This window comes from Oryzias latipes, chromosome 10, assembly GCF_002234675.1.
Source record: "Oryzias latipes chromosome 10, ASM223467v1".
NCBI classification, from domain to species: Eukaryota; Metazoa; Chordata; class Actinopteri; order Beloniformes; family Adrianichthyidae; genus Oryzias; species Oryzias latipes.
This window is the reverse complement of record NC_019868.2, coordinates 28,739,101-28,756,257: the sequence shown is the minus strand read 5'-3', so window position 1 is coordinate 28,756,257 and position 17,157 is coordinate 28,739,101. Positions and strand designations below refer to the sequence as shown.

Below are 17,157 nucleotides of genomic sequence, written 5' to 3'. Positions count from 1 at the left end.
CCAACGTTTGGTGGCTGCAGGGCAAAGGCTCGTGGTCATCACTGCTCACTCGCTGCTGTCCCCCTCCCCCCTTCGCCTGCGGTGGGATCCAGGAGGCGGCCCGCAACCACACGTTCAGCAGCTGTATCCCATTACAACATGACGCCCCCCCAGTGCAGACGGGGAAGGCCTTTCCAGGCTTTTATCCGTCTTTCAGTGAGAACATGAGGGTCCCTCTCTGCTCGGCTAAATCTCCCTTTTCCACACAGATTAGGTCACAGAGGTCTTCAGCACCGCAGACTGAAAGCAGCATAAAAAAAACAGACTTTCTGTGGGAACATTTGTGTATTTGAACTCAGATGCGTCATGACAAATCTGTATTTCTGTCACTAAACGACTCAAAGGAAATAAACACGTTTAATTATAGCTGCTGTAGGCAAAATTTAAAAACTTACAATGATGACTTTTTGGGACTTAAATTAGAATAATTCTTTTCATTTTCATCATTTTGCATCGTTTTATATTAGCATGACATAACTGAAATGTTGTCAATCATTCCCTCACTTTAACCCTGGAGAACCCAAGGGTTCAAATTTGGCCACTTATTTTGAATATTTAAATATTTTGAAGAAGAAAAAAGAATTTTAAAAGCCTAGAAGAAAATTGTTCTCAGGTTCTCCTCAGGTTAAACCTTTTCATTTAGAAAACTTAAAATGTATGTAGGTCTATGTGATAGTTTTCTTATTTGGTCCCTTTTTCGTATAAAAGATGCTTTAGCGTTTATTTTTTCTCTGATCTCATCTCTTTCCAGCAGTTTTACTCCACAAACAGTTTCTAGCTGACATTAGGAAAATGTTAGTCACTTATAAAGCCAACATTAAATATAATCCAGGAATTCATTGGAGTAAATCTAACAAAAGTTATCTTAAATAATTAAGAAAATAAACGGTTGATTATGATGCCATTCCTATTATTGTGGATCGGTTTAATTGCATTCTTTCAGCAGCTTCTAAAGATGATTTTGGTTTGAATCAGCAGATTCTAGATGTGGAAAGTAGTTGTTTCGTCTGACATAACTTGAAGCATTTGTGTGATTACGTTTTTTTTGTTTCTTGTAAACGTTTTGTTCAAAGAAGACAAAAAAAATCTTCTAAAGTTAAATTCTATGGAAAAACATGTTGCTGTAATAATTTCAGATTATGGGAGAATAACTTTAAAGAAAAGCTTTTTTTTCTTGTGTTATTGGCCTTTAGTAAACCAAATCAAGTCAAACCTTAATCTTTAACTCTTGTGCTATCCTATGGGGTCCAGATGACCCCACCCTTCCATTGAGGTGTTCTCCCTACCATGACAAAGGTGGATAAAGGTGGAAAGATTTCATGTAATCCATGGACACCAGTGAAGATCACAAATCATTGAAGAAAAAAGGTTCAGAGCACTGTCTAGTGGGTCTAGATGACCCAACTCCCAACGCTAAAGTGCCTAGGATAGCACAAGGGTTAAAGAAGCGCTTTCGAGCTTACTGCAGCATTAAGTCCTAAAGTCTGTGTGTGGTGGCCACACACACTGATAATTAGGTCAGAGACTTGAGGCCTAAGCGGCTCGTCCTGCTTCTCATCCAACCTTCCGGTCTTTACCGATCCTAACTCACAGAACACTCCTGATTTAGACCGTTGAAACGCCAGCGGTTCACCAGAACCAGAGTCTGACAGGCCTGCATGAAGCAGACATAACCGACCGTTTTATGTTCTTGTTCAGATGCGGGTTTGTAGAAGACAATTCAAAAGACTTTTTTTTTTTTTAACAGTGAGAGTTTGAGTCAAACGGCAAAGAATGTCACAGAATGGAGCCGCAGAAACGCCGCCGCCGGTTTTCACGGCTCATTAGAGGAGCAGGAAAACACACGACGAGACTTGTTCACACAAATCTCAAATCTATTGCAGGTCAAAAATATTATAAACTGGAAAAAAAAAACATTTGGGGATTTTCTTTGGATAATTGACTTTACAAAAGCGTTTCAGCTCTCCATGATACAAAAAAAGTCCCATTTTCATTCAACTTGGTTGATTCGATTGAGGCTCTAATAAATGTGTGCAAACATTTTCATTTACTCATGTAAACATGATAACATCAGTTTAGACAAAACTTCCAAAAGTTTGTCCTCTTTCTCCTTTGTTGTTTCTCCTGGCTATTGAACCATTGGCCATCTGGTTACGCTCAGAAGCAGCCTTTATTGGCATCAAGCGTCTAGGCACAGTCCATAAGGTCTCACTATATGCGGATGATCTTTTGCTTTACGTTTCAGACCCTATCACCTCCGTTCCCATCATCCTTAATATCCTACAAGAGTATAGCAATATATCTGGCTACAAACTTAATTATCAGAAGAGCGAACTTTTGCCTATCAATGACCTAGCCCGAATGATCCCTTCCTCTACTTTTCCGTTTCGGTGGTCACCTGGTGGGTTCAGATATCTAGGCATCCAGGTCACCCCATTATTGTCTGGGCTCTACCATACAAACTTTACCCCCCTGATTGACAGGACAGAGAGGGATTTTTTACGTTGGTCAGCTCTGCCGATCTCGCTTGCAGGTCGGGTTAGTCTGGTCAAAATGGCCGTCCTTCCCAGGTTTCTTTACCTATTCCAACATCTTCCAATCTTCCTAGGCAAATCATTTTTTGACAAGCTAGACAGGACCATTTCATCATTTTTATGGTCGGGCAGGCCGGCTCGTATGCGAAAATCAGTCTTACAAGCCCCGAAGGATGAGGGAGGACTGGCCCTGCCAGTCCTAAGATTTTATTATTGGGCAGCAAATATCCAGAAACTTCTTTTCTGGATGAACGACGACAATGCGGCCATTTCAAGCTGGACTCAACTGGAAGGGAAATCTTCAGAATTTTGTCTCCGCTCAATACTGTGTGCACAGCTTCCCCTTCCCAGTGTCCATACCTGCCCAGTGGTGTCCACTTCTTTGAAAATCTGGAGTCAATTCAGGAAACATTTCGGCCTTATAAATTCTACAGTCCTCACATCAGTCTACAAAAACTGCAGATTCGATCCGTCCAAAACAGATCTGTCATTCAAACTATGGCACAGGAATGGGATTAAATCAATCTCTGACTTATACACTAACAATGTATTTTCCTCATTTGAACAATTGTCAAAGAAATATGCCCTCCCGAATCAACATCTCTTCCGTTTCTTCCAGATCACTGACTATGTTAAAAAACTGTTTCCTCATTTTCCAAATCGCCCACCAGAAACTCTTCTGGATGTTCTTCTCTCCAAAGACCCTTTTGTTAATAGATGCATTTCAAGCGTTTACAAGTCAATTTGGACAGCATCCTCAAAGCCGTCCGATACTGTCAAAACTGCGTGGGAAGACAGTCTAAACCTTAACATGACGGAACAACAATGGAGGTCGGCATTGTCTCTTGTCCATTTGTCCTCTATTTGCGCCCGCCATAGATTGATTCAATGTAAGATTGTTTACAGGGTCCATTATACCAATGCCAGACTGGCCAAAATCTATCCTTCTATTAGTGATGCCTGCAGCAGATGCCATCTCTCTCCTGCCAATCATGCCCATATGTTTTGGTCATGCCCAGTGATCGCAGCTCTTTGGACGGATGTATTTGATACACTAACGAGGGCTTACAGATACACCGTCACACCAAATCCCATGTCGGCAATATTTGGTCTCCCCCCAACTTCAGACACGCCGAGTGCACTAAAGCGGGCCGTTGCATTTACCACCCTATTAGCACGCAGGCTGGTCCTGCTGAACTGGAAGCTCCCCCGTCCCCCTTCGCATGTCCGCTGGGTCCGCGAGGTGCTTTACAATCTCAAACTTGAGAGGCTTAGGTACTCACTTCAAGGCTCACTCAGGGCGTTTCATGAGACCTGGAGCCCTTTCCTACAATATGTGGACTCCTTGACATTTCCTCACAATCTGGAGGCTGACTGAGCACCAGTGCAACAAAAAGCCACTGCTGTTACCCTGGTTTTCTCACTTATTACTACGTATTTAATTACCTTTTTTCTTTTTTTTTTTTTTTTTTCTTTTTTCTGGACGTATTTCTTATTTAAAAAAAAAAAAAAGCCCAAGTGTTTTGTGTTTTTTTAAATTTATTTTTTGTGTCTGACTTGGTCTCTGGGGGTTGTTGACGGGGGTGGGTGGGACGGGTTGACATGTGAGTGTTTATTTTTACACATTGCTTTTTTTACATTTCATTTTACACTCTGTATGTCTGTTTAATACAGAAAATGTTCAATAAATAAAGTTATAAAAAAAAAAAAACTTCCAAAAGTTTGAACATAGAAATCAAAGAAACTCTTTTCGTTGGCTAAACTTTACTTTGTTTCCTTGGTGACGGTGTGTCACAGGAATTATGAACTTCTTCAGAACCTACAAGCATAAAGTTGCATAAAGGTTTAAGGTTCAAATACTTTATTGTAACTGCAGGGGGCAATTAGATTGCAACATAAAGTGCATTAGGGGTGGCAAACCTATAATGAAAAGCTGCGATGAAACGTTTGTCTTCTGTATTCTAAGGAAATCTGGGTTCAAAAAGAACGCACCTCTTTTATGAAGTGCGTTTTCATGATCAGGTGGTCTTTAACCTTTAAATCAGTTCCATTTGTCCTGTCCTGTCTGGTTTTCAAACATCCTACTGAAGACCTGAACCTGATCTGTTCCACCAATGAGAAGAGGTAGCAGATGGAAGCAAAGGCAGGTTTGATCCTCCGCAGAACTGGTTTCTTATGGCACTCCACTCAAAGTCGCATTACTTGATCCACACCTGAGTGTGTGAAATTTGTTCTCCACATCTGACCTTTCCCCTGGTGGAGCACTGAGCTGCAGACCCAGCCCAGGAACCATTTGGTTGTTCAACCCCCCAATTCAACCCCTTAACACCACAATGACACACACTCTTTGACTTACTGTAGGTCATTGACCATTTGCGCCATCAAATGTGAATGTCAAGTGTTGCATAACGACCCAAAACCGCTTTTCTCCGCCACAAAACCAGCGGATTGATGGTGTAAAAGGTCAAACGCTTTCAGAGTCTGTCGTATGAATCGACCATGGATTTGAACTCAAGACCTTCCAGTTCCAGGACACCCACTCTACCACTAGGCCACTGAGTTGGATACTATATTCTTCTCGTAGCAGGTCTGAAAGTTCCCCAGAACTAAAAAAAACTCAGGCACATGTCAGAATGAGGATCTCTGTTCTGACACATATAAGCTCTGGTCCAGTTCACATCAGTGTGAACGCAACTGAACCAAAAGAGGAGGAGAACCAAAAGCGAGAAGCGGTTGTGTGTTTGGTGTGTTGAGAGGAGAATTACAGCCACTGCGTGAATCTGAAGAAGCAGGAACCATGAAAAAGTTTGGAAATGTCAGCTGGTGCAGGAGCTTTTTCAGAGATGATTATCAGAGGACGAGCAGAACATGTGGGCATTTTTTTAAAACCTTTTTTCATTGGCCTCGTTTCAGACAAAAATACTTGTATTTTCAGGCAGTTTGGCTGGTTTGAGTCTTTGGTTCTCTCTGATGACCAAAGGGTAAAGAGGACAAACATTTATCAGCCATTCCTTCCCGTTCCAGGGGACTCCCAGGGACCGCCCATCCAAAAACACACCGTCCTGCTGGCATGGTGGGTCTTTGTCAGTTTAAAGGCAGCAGAGGCCCTGGCTTCCTGAGAGGCTGCGACTGCAGCTCTTAGATTATCGACCTGTATTGTTAGCAGCCCGCCTTTGTCCGGTCCTCTGGACCAGTGTGCCAGGCGACGCAGAAATAGAAAAGTGAAGAACAAATTCTAAATGGAAGAACAAAATCCAGGCATGTTCTGTGTCACTATAATTAGACGCTATTATTCCCCCACCTGCTGTGACGGTGTTCATTATATCAACCTGCTTCCTGGTTTCTGTCAGGTGATTCCAGACAAACTGTAATCCAAGAACAGTGGATTTAACGGCAATTCAATATCACAATGAGGTACTGGCCGGGATGCCTGCACTTTCTAAAAAACCTCTAACATACAAAGACACTATTTTTATACATTAACAGACTTTTCTTCAATATATATATATATATTTTTTACATAGGACTAAACCCTTCATCCCTGAGATATTTATATGAAGCTAATGAAAGTGGATTAAAAGGTTTGTTGAAATTAGTGAGAGACAGTGTGACGTAGTTTTTACATTCTCCTATTCCCACCAAAACATTGTTTTTTAATAGGAATCACACTTTTAAGTACAGCATTAATGTTAGTAAAAAGTCACAACTCTGACTGTAAACGAGAACTGGACTGGTGTTCCAAACAGGAAGTGGCTACAAGAAGCCAAGATCCCCTAGACGTCCATAGAGAAATAAACAGCTGTTCCACAGTCATTCTATTAGAAGAACCGTTCTGGGTCTGTAATCCTCTCTTATGTCTTTTATTAGAATTCAGGTAATTCTACATCTATATTCTGTATTTTTTTACTTTCATCCAAACTCAAAAGAATGTCAAAAAACACAACAACCTCTAAAAACCAGGAGAGATGAGTTGAGCCTAATAACCACAATCTGATTCTTCTTCTACAGAACTGGTTCAAGTCATCCATGAGGTGTCTTTGCAAAACTTTTATCAACCTTTTTCTACACTTTTAAATGAACAATTGAACGATTAGATAGTTGATTTTGTTTCAAATGCACATTTTTCCATTTGTTAAACTTTTCAAAGGAAGGACATCCATCTCTGTGCCACTCAGCACGCCATAGGTTTGCTTTGGGCTCGCCATGACCAAAACAGTGAGTCTCAACGGCTTCTTCTTGACATCTGGTCAAGTATGAACCAGGTGATTCAATGAAGTTCATTGTGTCTATAAGTTCTATTAAGCACTTAAATTATTTTTTATCAGACACTGGGTTTGTTTTGTGTAAAACCTACCAACATGTTGCGGCGGAATGCCTTCCGCCTTCGTCAGGGTCGTCATCAGATGGTGCCGTGTCACGACCCTGACGAAGGCGGAAGGCATTCCGCCGCAACATGTCGGTAGGTTTTACACAAAACAAACCCAGTGTCTGATAAAAAATAATTTAAGTGCTTCATATGAACCAGGTGGCTTTATCCTTACATTAAAAAATATCAATATTCTATAGATTTTTTTCTTAACCAGTCAAGAACATGAAATAATAATTCTCTTTTACATTTCATCACTTCCTGACTCCCATTTGCATAATGACCAAGTTCAATTTATTTCCATCTTAATCCAAAAAAGTGAGAAAAACAACAACAACCTAAGGCGGTAATGACTGTGCTGCAGCATTAAGCCATGATGGATGGAGTCACTTTATTAAGTGTTCACTTTTGTAAACACTTGATTTCAGTTTCCCTACTTCAGGATTCAGAGGAACGACCTCTGAATGTCACACAATAAACGACTAAAGCTGGTCTCCTTCAGGCAGGGCCAACACCAGCAGACCGTTTTCCCAGCGGCTTCACTGAACTACTGAAGAGGTGTTGATGAAGAGATGGAAACTTTGGGATTTTCTGCAGGATTTTGTTCGCCGACAGCTCAAACACAAACCTTTAAGACGAGAAAGAAAGAGTTCAAAAGTTGGTTCCTGTCAAAAACCCTAAAGGAAAATCCTCTTTAATACTTTTCTGTGTGGTACAAGCCGACATTCCGCTCCATACTCTGCTGACCGTGCATCACTCTTGACAGTTAGCAGACGTCCTCTGATGCACGTATCTCTAGAGATTTGTCTCTAAAGGAAAGTCTTTCTGTGTCTCTGGGTTCTGCAGAGCTCCAGAGCTCACGCTTGTTCTTCAGTGGTTGCTACTAAAGTTCAATAGAGGTCAGTTTGTTATGTTTTCTCTGACCATAAAAATGGTGGATTTGATTTGTCAGCTCAAAAGTTTTTCAAAAAAAGACATCTGTGGAGTAACAAATGATGGACATCTCACACGATGGCGGACCAACTGATCTCCATGGAGACAGAGAGACTTTGAAAGCTAAAAGAAGACGAGGAGGACTTTTACGATAAAGTCCCGGAGATTTTTGTCCAGAAGCAGAGACGTTTGGACTTCATTTACAAGTAAAGGTAAAGCCTCAGTCACAACTGTCCTCATGGGTAGATACAGGCTTTCTGTGGGTGAAAAAAGGGTAGAAATAACATTTTTAGGTTTTAGGCCGCTTGGTGAAGCCATGGAGCAAAAAAAGGTCATACACAATTCTTTCTATGGGAATGATTTGAACGACAGGTCGTAGTGAGCGCCTTCCACCACATTGGGGTGACGTAGGTGTCATGCATATTTTTGATTTTTTTCAACTCCCCTCCAAAGGAGCCAGTTGGTGCTGTTGACGTGAGACGAGCGCGCTCCTTTGCGTGAAGTCTGACTATTAGAAAAGTTGACAATCACAGGGTAGTTTGTGTGGACATCTGACAGGCGCTTACATATCACGTGCACGCCCATTTGCACTTCACTAACAACTAAGTGTGGCGTAAGGACACCGTATCCATACGCGTGCACGACAATGGGACGTCACAATTGTCATAACGTCCCCGGACGGGTCCACCCCCACATGGCTACATGTGACTAAGACTATAGACCAGCTTGACTGAAGTAAACTGGTCTTAATCAGACCCGCTGACTTCTGTGATCATCAATCACTGTTTTTTTTGAAACAGAGCAGCTTCCTGTGTGTGAACCCACATGGCTCCTTCAGGAAGCAATGGCAGGTTGTGACTCATGTCTTCAGGAAGGATTACAGACCACAGTAACAATTCAATTTTTTTTTTCAATTCAATTTTATTTGTATAGCCCAAAATCACAACAACAGTCGTCTCGATGGGCTTCGAAGTAAAACATGAAATCAAAAGGATCACGAATACAAAGAGTTCAATAGAAAAATACTAAAATGAACTAACAAACTGACTAAGCTATACTGGCATCCCTGCCCTTAGACCCCCCTTCGCGGTAAGGAAAAACTCCCAAAAAAAAAAAAACGGATTCCGGAAAAAACGAAGAAACCTCAGGGGTGCCCACATGAAGGAGGGATCCTCCCCCAGGACGGACAGGCGATTTACCAGAACTCTTAGAGAAGAATTAACTTATCTAAATCTACAACTACATATATAAAAGTCCAGCAGACGAGCTTCATCCAGCCGTGGTTGTGGGGACAGTCAAAGGCGCGAGTCGAGCCGGAGACAGGAACCACAGCCAGGTGTAGGAGCAGACGTGTTGGATGAAGATGACAGCTGATCAATAACCGTCCATTTTTTTACCTCCGCGTTTCCATCCTCCCCATGACATCACAGACTCTGAGTGGAGTATCGCTCTAAATGGTTTTCAATCCCTGCTTTGATTAAAAACAGACTTGGCATTACGTATGCAGCACAGTCTGTCTGACCTTGTTGCAAATGTTTTGATGGAGATCCTCTGACCCTGATTTATCGAGATTCGCTCTCTGCAATCTCTGCCAGCAGCAAATAAAGTCTTAAATTCTGTCCTCAGAAGAAGATGACCTTGAATCTGAACAGTCCTCAGAGCAAAAAAAAATTTATCCTTCAAGAGTTCTGTTCTCATCCTTTGTACTTTTGGATTACTTTTTTTCATATTTTGTCAAATATTTACAGCTTGGCGGCGAGTTGAGTCCAAGATCAGAACGTCACTGTCTGAAAACAAAGCCGACAAAACGGGACGAAATTCCCTCAGAAACTCTAGAACTTCAGATGAGATTTCAGCTGCAAAAACCACACACAACATTCAAATCCATTCGCATTTTATCTCCTTAGGCGTCGTTGTTTTTGGTTGGCACTTCTCTAGTTCAGAGAAAACAGAATGTTGAGGTACATTTCTGTTCCATTTTTGCAGAAAGAATCTCCAAAAAAACACAAAAGCACCCACCTTTATGGTGCTTATCAGAAAAGAAGGATGGGCAGCTGGAGAGTTTTGAGAACTTGTCTAAGCATTTTCACTTTGAAAATCTGGATTTTTTTAGATACTTACAAATGAGAAACTATTATAAGACTAAAATTCAAAGCGGCTCTTCTGGGGATGAGGGTGAGATCATTCAAACAATAACAAAGGCATGTAAAGACAGCAATTCTAAAGTGATTAGTACTCTATATAAAACTCTAATGGAGTATGACAAAAACACAACTTTAAAAGTTAAATGTAACTGGGACAAAGAATTAAACATAAAGATAACTGAGCAGGATTGGTTAGACATGTGGAGACACCACAATACCACCACCGGATCACGAACGTGGAGAGAGTTCACCTGAAGAACCTTATTAGATTTTTCATAACACCAAAACTGAAGAACAAACAGTTAAAAACAAATCAGAGCTGTTGGCGTGGATGTGGAGAAATAAATGTAGACCATTCTCATGTATTTTGGAAGTGTTCAAATGTGACAGGTTTTTGGAAAATGGTGTGTTTTGGAACCAGAACTGTTTTATTTGTACATGTTCTCAGGGAACTCTGTCCACCAAAGTGACAAATACTTATTTAAAGTTATGTCACTAGCCGCTAAAAAATCATTTACCAGGAACTGGGGCACTGCGTCCATCCCATCAAAGGAGCAATGGACTTCAACAATTAACGACATCCATTCAAGGGAAAAAATAACATTCAGGCTGAGACTGCAAGAGGCACCATTACACAGAAAATGGGAAAAATGGATACTTTATAACAAATAGACACAAGGAGCACCTAGAATGACCCTTGTTTTTGATTTTTATTTTGTTTACATGTAACAAAAACTAATAAAAATAAAGTAATAAAAAAAAAAGCATCCACTTTTAAGGGATTTCATGGCCAAACCTTTCAGATTTGTCTCTAGACGGTTAAAGTTTTACCAAAAATGTTATTTGGTTTTCTGGTTTTATTTAATTGCATCTGTCTTTTATGTAATTCTATGCTATTGTTTTAAATTTTTAGACTTATTTTGCTTTTTTAATACTTAATTTTGCATTTTCTGTCTTCTGAAGTGTTGGTAAGTGTGTTATACATAAAGATTCTGATTCAAACCTCACACTAAAACCTCCAAATCCGGCTACAGATGGGTGCTGTCAGGGAGGCTTCAGGACAGAAGGGGAATGTAAAAACTGAACCAGAGAACAGAAACTCTATAAACTTTTCCTCCTCTCTAATAAGTCTTTGTGGATGGTAATTAAATCTGGGCTGAGGGGCTTCTGGGGGTCAGAGGTAGGTCTGAATACGTCTGGACGAGTCTCTCTAACTGTCATTAATGGGAATTGTCCTCCAGCGCTCTGCCCCCCTCCCCCGTTATCACATCTGTCCTGCATGACTGTTATCGGGACCATGGTAACGTCTCGTCCTCCACTCATTATCTGCTGCCATAAATGACCCGCTGTTTCTCTCACCAGGCATGAGTTTCTGCTCCTTTCTGCGTCTGCATGACGGCGACACTTCAATGCCAGCTGAGACTTTTTCCCGGCTGAAGAAGAAGACGCTCAGATTTCATCGAGAGCTCCTGGATTAGACCAGGGCGGGGTTACGGCGCTAACCCTCTGTCTGAGGTTGAGAAGGGCGCGGTGTGAAAGCCAGCCACTCTCACACCCACCTCACCAAAGAGAAGCTCCCGTGGAGATGAAGCTGTGCAGCAGTGGTCTGCAGGGACTTCAACCTTGATGGGACTGGAGGGAGGAGAAACGTTCAGGGACAAGAAAACAACGCGAGAACCTCCACTCAAGCTATAGCAACACTGGAAAAGGATGAAGGAATTAAACGTAACCAGATATTTCATGGTGTTATCCATAAAACCGCCTTGAGGATGAAAAACATGAAGCATGAATCCACTCTTTCCACAAGAGTTCATGAGAGAAGAGCTTAAATCTTTATGGGCTGAGCTAAAGCCTGTAAAATGTTTCACAAACCAATTAAACCTCCTGAAACAAACGCTGCAGCAAAACGAGGAGCCCACACAGACACTATTAACTCTGCTTAATAAACCTTCCTTCTGATCTCAGGTTCTGTTCAGCCGTGCTCCTCCTGAGCAGCACTTCACCACCCCAACCTGCAGGACACAAGACAACATCTGGTCTGCGCTGGATTCCTGGGAAAGACGGAGCGACGTGGACGTGGTTGAAAAAGAAAAACAGAAGTGTTTGATATCCAAATTCAGTGAACAAACTGCATTTCTGTCCAGCAGGCTGATCAACTGCCTCTTCAAAGAAAGAAGCATGAACAGAAAGAGTTTGGAACAAACATGGCTGCAGTCTTGAAAATTAGACTAAACCGAAGCAAAAACAACTGTGACTATCGTCATTGGCAGCAAAAACACAACTAATACTAATATTCAGCCATGCAGGGAAGAAAAGTTGAAGTCTGAATACATTTATCCTTAAGATATTCAATGGGACAATTGTTGAAGAAATTCAAATTAATTGAAGAAATAACATCAAAGTTATCCTTTAAGATTGATCAAAAATCATTAAAGCACTGAACTAAAAGAGAAGTTCATATTTAAACGAATCAATAAACAGTGCAGTTCATAAAAATTAATACAATAAAAAAGTCAATGATGGGAATAAACCGGAAGACGTCATTTGTTCTTGCAGAGCTGTAAGACGTGAGAGACGTTGTTCTTCTCTCAAACGTGGAGTTCTTGCAGCTTCTTCAATGTAAAACGTTTGTGCTGTGTGACGACTACAGTGTTGTCGGGTAAACACCAGGGGCGGGGTTGCTTAACAATGAATACTTTTACATTGATTTGTACCATAAACGCCATTTCTGTTATGATTCAAATTCTTCCATCCTTTCTATAGTCAGATTCTTGGTACTTTGTGTAATCCAGAGTCAACAGTGAGGTGGGACAGCACTGAGATCTCGACGCGAGTTTCTACAGCCGCTTTTGGCCACTACGTGCAAAACGTGCAGCCATTGAATGCGACGTACAGGCCGCTCGTGACGTAGAGGGCACTGGTGATGTACAGGCCAAGCTTATGTTCAAATCAATTCAATTCAATTTTATTTGTAGAGCCCAAATTCACAACAACAGTCGTCTCGATGGAGTCCAATATTTTATGTTTTTCCCTGACTCTCCACAAAAAATTTAACATCGTTTGAAAACATATCACAAAGTTGGACTTTCAATCACAATGTGATGACCCTCGCTGGACCAACACGTCTTTATTCAGACTGAGAGACTTCTGAAGCTAAAGTAGACGAGGAAAAGTCACAAAAGAGAGATTTTCGTCCAGACGATTGGACTTCATTTACAGACCAGCTTAACTGAAGCAAACCGGCCTTCATCAGACCTGCTGAGTTCTGTAATCAGTTTGTTTCTGTAAAGGTCCTGGGTATGATCCCAAACCCACTTGTTAGTTCATTTCTCTTCCTTTGGGAAAAAATCACAGCGTGTGAAGCAAAATGTCTCAGATTGTCCAAGAGACCTGTGTGTTGAGGAAGGATCATTAGGCTCACAGACCCACAGAAAAGTCCAGACAACAAACTAAACCGCTCCACATTTTAAAGTCTTCCTTGGTCCAGCGTGAATCTGTGGTTCTGACTATCTGGGAACAAAAGTGCATCCCGACAGCATTCCCAACCACAAACTCTCAATATCCAACTTTCAGTCGGTTGTAATTATGAGGAACCCACTTCATGCTCCCAAAGGTCAATGAAGGTCAAATCCCAATCGTACCCAACTGAACCAAAACAGTGGGTGAGAAAGGACCAACTTCCAGAACGAAGCGCCACAGAGCCTGCATGACGCCTCCATATGAAACATGCTCACTTTTGAAAATGTTTTGCAAGAAAACAAAGCGTGTGCAGCCACTGCCTGTGATGTTAATGTAGAAGTTAATGAGGTGGATCTGCAGCACAGCATCGGCACCACAACAGTCAGATCTTATCTGTCCAGCTGCTTTACCTTCCCAAACACTCGTCCTGCTCATTGTAATGTCCTTTGAGCCTCAGATGTCACAAGTGAAGAGCCACAGGCAGGTGCAACAACAGGAAGTATCCAGAAACACTGAGACATGTCAAAATAAGACACAGTTTTCTTTTTTCTTGATTGTTTACTTACTAAACTGTCCTTTTTTAAATTACGTCACCAAAGTCTAACATAACACCCCCCCCCCCCCCCCCCAACAGGATCAGCGCTCATAAGAACCGGAGTGTCAGTTCTGGATCCACATCCGTGCTCAAGTAGGAACACATGAGGGTGGAAACCCCCCCAACGCATGATCATGATGACACCTCTGCCCTGCTCTGTTAATAAAAGCTTTCTATACTGCACACACTGGGGGGGGGGGGGGGGATTTCTCTGTGGGGAGGGTCTCCCAGCTGTGGGGTTCTGTCATGTGATTGCAGGGGTGAAAGGTTAAATCGAGAGGTTAAGGGACTCGCTTTAAGTTAAACGGACACGCCGCCCAAGCACACCCACCATAATCACAAGGGGGCAGGGGGGTGAGGGGTGGGGTAGAAAAAATATCTCTGCTGCCACCCGTCCCACAACTACCGAGGATTACAAGTCTGAGTTTTGACTCAAGCCTCAAACATATGAGCAGCTTCGAGGTTCAAACTGGTTTCATGTTCTTGATGCTTCAAATTCTCCTTTTTTTCTGCAGTTTTTCTAAAATTCCACAGAAGGAAAGTCAGATTAAACCATTTTCCTTTTTTCATCCGGACACTGTCCTCCAGCTCGGAACCGACGCGTCATCTTCAGACCTGCACCTTCTTCTGAAGATGTGACATTTCCTCAGATATCGTCAAGCCAAAATTTTAAGCTGCTCGCTGACCTGGTAGAAATAAGGTTGATAGCTAAAACCATCGACTGTATATGGGAACTGGACTGAGCGACTCCTCCAAGAAGCCAAAATCCCACAGACTTCTATAGAGAAAAACCAGCTGTTACTCAGTCGTTCTATTGGTCAGAAGAACCATTCTGGCTCCAATACATTTATTCAACATGTTCTTGATAATCCTCATTTTTTTTATGATATTTTTCTTTAGTTCAAGTTATTCACTGACCAATCAGACGCCTTAATCCATTTTTTTTTTTAAATCAAACTACCAAGATTCAGATGGTTTGATTGACAGATTCTTCCAAGCCCTCTTAAAGTGTTAGGGGTTAGTCCTTCCAACAAGCTCACTCTTGATTGGCTAGAGTGGTTGCAATAGAAACATTGACTCAGAGCAACTCAACTACTGGAAACGTCTGGCTCCAAAATGGCGGCGTCCTGTTCGCGAAAAAATAGGGACTGAATTGATTCCATTTGGTCGCATTTTCTGTGGATGATGTCACATGTCACTCACTCCAGTTCTCATAGACAGCCAATAGTTTTAACAGTAAACAGATTAATGTCATGTTTCAGCAAATAGAGTTTTTTTTTCTTGTTATATAAGCTATTCCTTTCATTTTGTTGCCATAGCAATGCCATGCAACGGGACTGATTGATAAAGAGTAAAGGTGTTTGGTACATGATGCTCGTCATTTTAAGTGGTTTTGTGCTGACGATGGGACAATTAGGGGGCAGGTATTTTGCAAATCAAATATAATTGACATAACACCATTACAAGGATGTCAACATTTGATTCTGAATGGCAACTATACTTTTTAACATATATTTTTTTTACTTTAGAGTTTTTAAGCTGGGATTTGTTCTTTGAATCCTCCATAACTTTACATTTTTACCTTCACAATGAGTGCATTGTTGCCATGGCAATAGGGATTTTGTACTTTTCTTGACTAAATCGTAATATTTCAAATGATGCCGTAAATGAAGAGTTTGATTTGGGGGTTTCTGCAGGGTGAAAGCAACTCATGAAGACATTTCTATTGAAATAACTGGACCACATTACCATTGATTTCTGCCTGTTTTTGAACGTATTGATGAAATGAGATATGTACCCTTGATCAGCAACACAAACTTAACTTTTTAAATTGTTTAAATGGGTTAAACTAAATGGATGCAATCAAAATGTTCTCAAAACATTGAACTGAGATTCAAGTTTCATAGCAGCAAACTTTGAAATGTCTAAAGCATCAAATCAGTTTGGATTTCTGCTCTTTTTCCTCTGAAAATGTAATAAACTACATTTTACAATAACTCACAGGGTAACAGATAACTTCTGCACATTTGTGTGCTGTTTGCAAATAGTGTTTAAATTAAACCAACCTATTTGTTCACATTTCTTTTGTTTTTATATCATTCTACTTACTTTTTATGATTACAATTCTTGGATCAATGTGGGAACAATCAAGTATTTCTGTTTTTAATTCTGATTCTTGCAATTACAATAAAAATAGAGATTTGGTTGTAAAATAAGGGTAAAAATCAGCAAACATGGACATTTGTCAGAAAGTTTCTTAATCATAGAAAAGATAGACTTCTGAACTCTTGTTCATTCATGTTTGCTCATAAATAATTGGCCTCTCATCCGCACAGCGGTGAGTGTGAGTGTGAGCAAACGTACCTGAGGTCCAGTTAGGTAACTTTTCCAGGAATACTTTCTTCTCAAATGTCAAACCTCCTCTGCTGGAATGGAGACGGCCCACCGGCTCCACCGAGGATTTCCATGAAGTCCATGAGGAGAAGGAGCGACAGCAGGACGCATCGGTGTCAGCAGCCGAACGCTGGGGCCACTTTGAACCGAGCTGCACCAAAAACACCTCCACACATTCAGGAGTCACATCTCCACCCACCTCTCACACCCACCCTCCTCCTCCTCCTCCTCCTATAGCGACACGCACACGCCTCCTCCATGTGCACAGATTGTGGGCCCCCTCCCCCTCCCCTTGCCTTTGAGCCAAGGCCCTTGGTCCTCAGCCAAGGCGGCTCCTGGGCAGTGAGTGTTGATACTGTACATCCAGTCCCATCTTGTTGATTCAGAACATTCACCCTGATTAAAAAAAAAAGAGAAAACACATGAAGACATTACATTAAAAAGTTAGGAAAATGGATGTTTCCACACTGTGCAACATTCCTTTCAAGTCCGAACAAGGAAAACTGGGAAGACTTAAAAAATGACATTTTACATGGTGGAGCTGGGGCGGCACGGTGGAGGAGTGGCTGATCATTACTGCGTTCTCTGCTTTGGGACATGAGCGTTCTGCCTCATTCGGAGCTTGGCGGTTTGACGGGGTGAGCCACTGTCCACGGGGCGAGTGTGAGAAGCCATGCTTGTTTGTCTGCTTCG

The 17,157-nt window shown here is 41.6% G+C and overlaps 1 protein-coding gene across 1 annotated transcript in view; it reads right to left on the bottom strand.

The window, feature by feature from the left end:
• The window catches only part of fat2 (FAT atypical cadherin 2), a 93,915-nt gene extending 77,249 nt beyond the window's left edge, over positions 1-16,666 (bottom strand). The window contains exon 1 of the mRNA XM_023959404.1: positions 16,435-16,666. The gene's annotated coding sequence lies outside the window, so the exon portion shown is untranslated. The remainder of the gene's footprint in view (positions 1-16,434) is intronic.
• Between the last annotated feature and the right edge of the window lie 491 nt (positions 16,667-17,157).